The sequence below is a fragment of the Pan paniscus genome, chromosome 6, assembly GCF_029289425.2.
Source record: "Pan paniscus chromosome 6, NHGRI_mPanPan1-v2.0_pri, whole genome shotgun sequence".
NCBI classification, from domain to species: Eukaryota; Metazoa; Chordata; class Mammalia; order Primates; family Hominidae; genus Pan; species Pan paniscus.
The window spans coordinates 61,006,777-61,013,551 of NC_073255.2; the positions used below are offsets into that span (position 1 = coordinate 61,006,777).

General features: G+C 46.5%; 1 pseudogene; it reads left to right on the forward strand.

The window, feature by feature from the left end:
* Window positions 1-5,946: 5,946 nt before the first annotated feature.
* Window positions 5,947-6,443, forward strand: LOC100971049 (interferon-induced transmembrane protein 3-like; annotated as a pseudogene).
* Window positions 6,444-6,775: the final 332 nt, after the last annotated feature.

Genomic DNA, 6,775 nt, shown 5'->3' on the forward strand with positions numbered 1-6,775 from the left:
GGTGCTGATTTTTCAAGCAGATCAAGGCAGATTTGGGGTTGGGAAATTAGTATTTCATTCTTCATCTGCCCTGCAGGTCACTACCACAGAAAAACTGCTGGCTGGATTTGGAAAGATCATCCCCACAGTGGGTAACAACAATACCACCGCCTTGACCTTGATGGGGGGCTTGTTTCCAAAAGAAATTATGCCTCCATTACAGGCCATTTTAGACCATTAGTGATGTGTTTACATTTCCACAAGAATGTTTACCTTTCCCTGCAGGGAAGGAGGTCAGTTCATTCACGAGTTAGTAACTGTGATCAAAGCTCTCTGCTTTAGCTCAAGGAACCAACCCTTAGGTTTGGGAGTTGAATTTTGACTCACTAATTGGCTCTGCAGGTGCCTTTGTTTTTTATTTCCACTCCCTAAGTGCCCTTGTCAGTCTCTGGCTGGCCTCCCTGGGTGCTAGAGAATTCAAAACAAGAAAAAGAGCAAAACTTTGGGGAGCAGGAAACTGAAGGTTACTCTCAAGATCCTTTTGTCAGCTGGATAAGTCACTTGATTTCTCTGTGCCTCCATTTTGGGATCATGTTGGTACCTACCTACTAGGTTCATGGGAAGGTTGGGTGAGTTAAGGCATAGACACCCTCAGCAAATGCAAGGCAGAGCACCCCTGCTCATTAAAAGGGAGCTTCTGTTATTTCAATGCTCTTTCTTCCATCATTACAAGAGGGGACCAAAGTCCTGTCTGGATGGTCCCCCCTACCCCTGCCTACCTCAGGAGGGAATCCATAAAAAAAAAATACAAAGAAGCATTCTGAAATCTTCAGTACCTGGGAAAATCAATAGTTGGAGGACCCCCTTGATGCTTTTTTTAATTTTAATTTTTTTTTTGAGATGGAGTCTTGCTCCGTCACTCAGGCTGTAGTGCAGTGGCACAATCTCCAGCTCACTGCAACCTCAGCCTCCTGGGTTCAAGTAATTCTCCTGTTTCAGCCTCCTGAGTAGCTGGGATTACAGGTGTGTGCCACCATGCCTGGCTATCTTTTGTATTTTTAGTAGAGACAGGGTTTCGCCATGTTGGCCAGGCTGGTCTTGAACTCCTGACCTCAGGTGATTCACCTGCCTCAGCCTCCCAAAGTGCTTGGATTACAGGTATGAGCCACCGTGCCCACCCCTCTTGATGCTTTTTAATCCCAACTACAGCAAAAATCTTCCTAAGGTTTTTTTTTTTTTTTTGAGACTGGGTCTTGCTCTGTCACTCAGGCTGAAGTGCAGTGGTGTGACCATAGCTCACTGAAGCCTCCAACTCCTGATATCAAGTGATCCTCCTGCTTCAGCCTTCCAAGTAGCTAGGACCACAGGCATGCGCCACTGCACCCACCTAATTATTATTACTTTTTTTTTTTGTAGAGACATGGTTTCACTATATTGGCAGACATGAGGTTTATTCACCATGTTATCTTGGCCGGCTGACACCACCTTGTTAGTTACCTCATTTATGAATGGCGGTGATTATATCTGCCTTATATGGCAGTCATGGGGATTGGGTAAAGTAATCTACATTTGTGGTTTCCAAACATACTCAGGCTGCCAGGAGAGATGAAGAGTTGAAAGGAGCTTGGCAGGAAAAAAGAAGCACCTCCCTTCCCTGGCTGCCACCTGCCACTCCATCACATTACTCCAAATACATCTGGTTTGCATTATTAGTCTTCTTTGCGAGACTTTGTTTACAGAGAATGTTCTATAGCAGAAAAATAGTTTGAAAACTACTAACCAGACTGATGGTCTTTAATGACCTGGGAAGAGCAAAACTAATGTATTATGATCAATTCTTCCATACATTCATCAAATATGAATTGTACCTGGAGCTGTTCTAAGTACTAAAGATTATAGCCATGCAGCTCGGTGCAGTGGCTCATGCCTACAATCTCATCACTTTAGGAGGCCAAGGCAGGAGGATCACTTGAGCCCAGGAGTTTGAGGCTACCGGGAGCTATGACTGCACCACTGCGCTCCAGCCCTAGTGACAAAGCAAGACACTGTCTTCAAAAAATAAAATAAATAGATATAGCAGTGAGCACAATTATGGGGAAGACAGATAGTCAACACACTAATAAATATATAACATGTCAAGTGCTATGAAGAAACATAAAGTGAAGTCAAAGGAATGGATGATTGATGGTGTTACTTAGCAGGGTGATTAGGAAAAAAACTTTGCTGATGAAATGGTATTTGAACACAAGCGAGGGAAAGAGGGGCTGAACCATGCAGACATCTGGTGGAAGAACATTCCAGCAAGCATAGGGAACAGAAGGAGGGCAGAGAGGGAGAAAAGAGAAGATGCATGGGCAAGATCTCATGAGACCTTGCTAGCACGGATTTCTTTCTGAATGCACTTTTTGTTCTTTAATGAGGCCAATGAGATGAGGAACTGCTAGAGGGTTTGGAACAGAGGAAGTACATGATCTCCTTTGCATTTTAGATGGATCATTCTGAATGCTGCAAGGAGACTAGACTCCATGGAGTCAAGAGTGTAAATAGGAAAGTCATTTAGGAGGTGAGGATAGAGAAGTAGAGGAGGAGGTGGTGAGCAGGGCACAGATTCAGGAAGAACTCAGAAATCAGAGCTGTAGCATTTGTTGAAGGGTTGAATATGATGTAAGAGAGAAGAGTCTAGGGTGGCTCTCAAGTTCTGGGTTAGACAACTGGTAGAATGGGGTTGCTGAGATAAGAAGATGGGAGGTGTACATTTGGAGGAATTTTGGTGGGAAAAGAAGAATCAAGAATTCTGTTTTGGTACCTTTAAATGTGAGATGCCTCTTTGACTTAGACAGAGAGATAACCGGACAGTTGGAAATGCAAGCTTGGGGTTATGGAAGAGACTGAGTTAGAGCTCAACCCATAGGCTTGTCTCAGTCTATTTTGTGTTGCTATAAAGGAGTATCTGAGGCTTGGTAATTCATAAAGAAAAGAGGTTTCTTTGGCTCACTGTTCTACAGACTGTACAAGAAGTATGGCACTGGCTGGGTGTGGTGGCTCACTCTTGTAATCCCAGCACTTTGGGAGGCTGAGGCAGGTGGATCACCTGAGGTCAGGAGTTCAAGACCAGCCTGGCCAACATGGCAAAACCCTGTCTCTACTAAAAAATACCAAAATTAGCCAGGTGTGGTGGTGCATGCCTGTAGTCTAAGCTACTTGGGAGGATCACTTGAACCCACGAGGAGGAAGTTGCAGTGAGCCAAGAGCATGCCACTGTACTCCTGGGTGACAGAGTAAGACTCCATCTCAAAAAAAAAAGCATAGCAGCAACATCTGCTTGGCTTCTGGTGAGGCCTTTTGTGCTGTATCAGTATATAACTGAGAAGGTCAAAGGGAAGACAGACCAAACCCAAGGGGGTACTAGCTTTAAAACAACACACTCTCTCAGGAATGAATCATTACCCCCAAGAACCAACCCAGTCTCACAAGAGCAAGAACTCACTACGGCAAGAACAGCACCAAGCCACTCATGAAAGGTCCGCCCCATAAGCCAAACACTTCCCTCTAGGCTTCACCTCCCAATACCACCAACTGTGGAATTAAATTTCAACATGAGATTTGGTGGCGACACGCAATCCATATCCAAACCATAGCAGGACTTACCATGCATGAAGGCTCCTGAGTACAGGGAGCCTGGGGAAGCCTCTAGAAATGGGGACAAATGGAAAAGAGGTCTGCTAACATCACTTATCAAGGACCACTTTTTTTTTTTTTTTTTTTGAGATGGAGTCTCACCCTGACACCTAGGCTGGAGTGCAGTGGCGTGATCTCAGCTCACTCCAACCTCCTCCTCCTGGGTTCAAGTGATTATCATGTCTCAACCACCCCAGTAGCTGGGACTACAGGCACCCGCCACCATGCCTGGCTAATTTTTTGTATTTTTAGTAGAGATGAGGTTTCACCATGTTAGTCAGGATGGTCTCGATCTCCTGACCTCGTGATCCTCCTGCCTCGGCCTCCCAAAGTGCTGGGGTTACAAGCGTGAGCCACCGTGCCCAGCTAATTTTTGTAATTTTTGTAGAGACGGGGTCTCGCCATGTTGCCCAGGCTGGTCTTGATCTCCTGGGCTCAAGAGATCCACCCTCCTTAGCCTCCCAAAGTGTTGGGATTACAGGCATGAGCCACCACACCTGGCCTAGAAAACTTATTCTTGATAGGCAACATCTAACCTCTATGATCCAGGAATGCAAAGCCAAAAGGGAAGAGGCTGAGATGAAAACACAACAAAATAAGAAGGAAACTAAACAAGATAAGAAAAACTTGCTGAGAAATTTAAAATATCATTGGGTAAAGAGAGTGACCACTTCATTAACTATTATATTTCCAAGGCCTAACATATCATCTATAGGGTACCAACCTGTATTCCAAAAATTGCTTAGGCAAAGCACAGAAAGGTCATCACTTCATATCCTAAATATTGGAATATGCTGGGATCTGTGTAAAAATAGTCCTCTATTAGTAGGTTAACATATCTTGATTTTTCTGGTAATCTGATCATCTAATTACAAGCTATTAGGATTGGATGTAGTTGGGGAAAATAGGAACAGCTACAAAACAGAATAAAGTTCATTAGATCAGGGGTCCTCAAGCCCTGGGCCAAGGGCCGGTACCAGTCTGTGACCTGTTAGGAACTGGGTCAAAGAGCAGGAGGTGAGCAGCAGGCCAGTGAGCATGACCGCCTGAGCTCCACCTCCTGTCAGATTAACAATAGCATTAGATTCTCATTGGAGCATTGATATGGGAGGGGGGTAGGGAAGTGCTGGGTGGAGAGGAGTGGGGTCCCTGGCAAGGGCTCCACCCTCAGACCTGTGCCCACAGACCTATGTGAGGACAGGCATTCCTGTTTTAGCACCCAAATGTTGCATTTTCCAAAACCATTCTGGCCCACTACACCCCCCATCCTGTGCCTATAAAAACCCTGAGACCCCAGCAGGCACACACACAAGCAGCTGGACATCAAGAGGAACACACTGGCAGAAAAACGCACTGACAGATGCTGGCAGGCCATTGATGATGGAACGACACGGACACCAAGGGGAAGTCGGCAGAGGTCAGAGGAGAGCCCGGCCACTAAGCAGCCCGACTCTAGGAGAAGAGCACCTTCCCACTCTATCCCCCTTCTGGCTCCCCATCCATCTGCTGAGAGCTACTTCCCACCATTCAATAAAGCCTTGCCCCCATCCTCCAAGCCCACTTGTGATCCAATTTTTCAGTACACTAGGGCAAGAACCCGAGATACAGAAAGCCCTCTGTCTTTGCGATAAGGCAGAGAATGTAATTGAGCTAATTAACACAAGCTGCCTGAGGATGGCTAAGCTGAAAGAGCACGTGGTAACAGATGCCCACTGGGGCTTTGGGAGCTGTAAACACTAACCCCTAGACTTGCCCGTCTGCACACTCCCCCTAGGGGTTTGAGCAGCAGGGCACTGAAATAGTGAGCCACACCCCCATTGCATGCCCTGCGAGGTAGATAAGGAAAAACTTTTCCCATTTCAGCGTGAACCCTATTGTAAACTGTGCACGTGAGGGATCTAGGTTGTGCACTCCTTATGAGAATCTAACTAATGCCTGATGATCTGAGGTGGAACAGTTTCATCCCACTACATCCCCCCACCCCAACCCCCATCCGTGGAAAAATTGCCTTCCATGAAACCAGCCCCTGGTGCCAAAAATGTTGGGGACCGCTGCATAAAATCCTATAGAGATAATTCTGTCACTGGCCCTTGTTAGGGTTATGCCCTGAAAAGCTAATAAGTTAATGGCATTTCTCCAAAATTAGAGAATCATAGCCATTTAAAACCATTGGGGTCAGTACCTCTTTTGGTTTGGACATATACTTACATGCCTTCCTCTTGTTCAAGATAACTCCCTGCACTATCAGTACCTTTCCATCATGTTGGTTAAAGGATATAATCGAACCCGACCACCGCTGGTCTTCGCTGGACACCATGAACCACACTGTCCAAACCTTCTTCTCTCCTGTCAACAGCGGCCAGCCCCTCAACTATGAGATGCTCAAGGAGGAGCATGAGGTGGCTGTGCCAGGGGTGCCCCACAACCCTGCTCCCCCGACGTGATCCACATCTGCAGCGAGACCTCCGTGCCCAACCATGTTGTCTGGTCCCTGTTCAACACCCTCTTCATGAACCCCTGCTGCCTGGGCTTCATAGCATTCACCTACTCCATGAAGTCTAGGGACAGGAAGATGGTTGGCGACCTGACCGGGGCCCAGGCCTATGCCTCCACCGCCAAGTGCCTGAACATCTGGGCCCTGACTTTGGGCATCCTCATGACCATTCTGCTCATCGTCATCCCAGTGTTGATCATCCAAGCCCATTGATAGATCAGGAGGCATCACTGAGGCCAGGAGCTCTGCCCATGACCTGTATCCCATGTACTCCACCTTCCACTCCTTGCCCTGCCCCGGAGCCAAGTCCTGTATCAGCCCTTTATACTCACACACTTTTCTACAATGGCATTCAATAAAGTGTATATGTTTCTGGTGCTGCTGCGAAAAAAAAAATGGATATAATCATTTAACAATACTTCATCCTGTTCAAAGTGTTCTCACATCCATCATGTCATCAGAGCCTCACAGCAGTCCTGAAAGGAAATAGATCAGGTGTCTGCCTGTGTCCATGCTGGAGAAGTCAGTGCAGAAAGAAAGAAAAAGATGACTGTGGCTTCCCAAGGCAGCAGGGGAAAGGATGGTAGATTCGTGCCTCTCATCATAAACCTTTGCTCCCTTTTG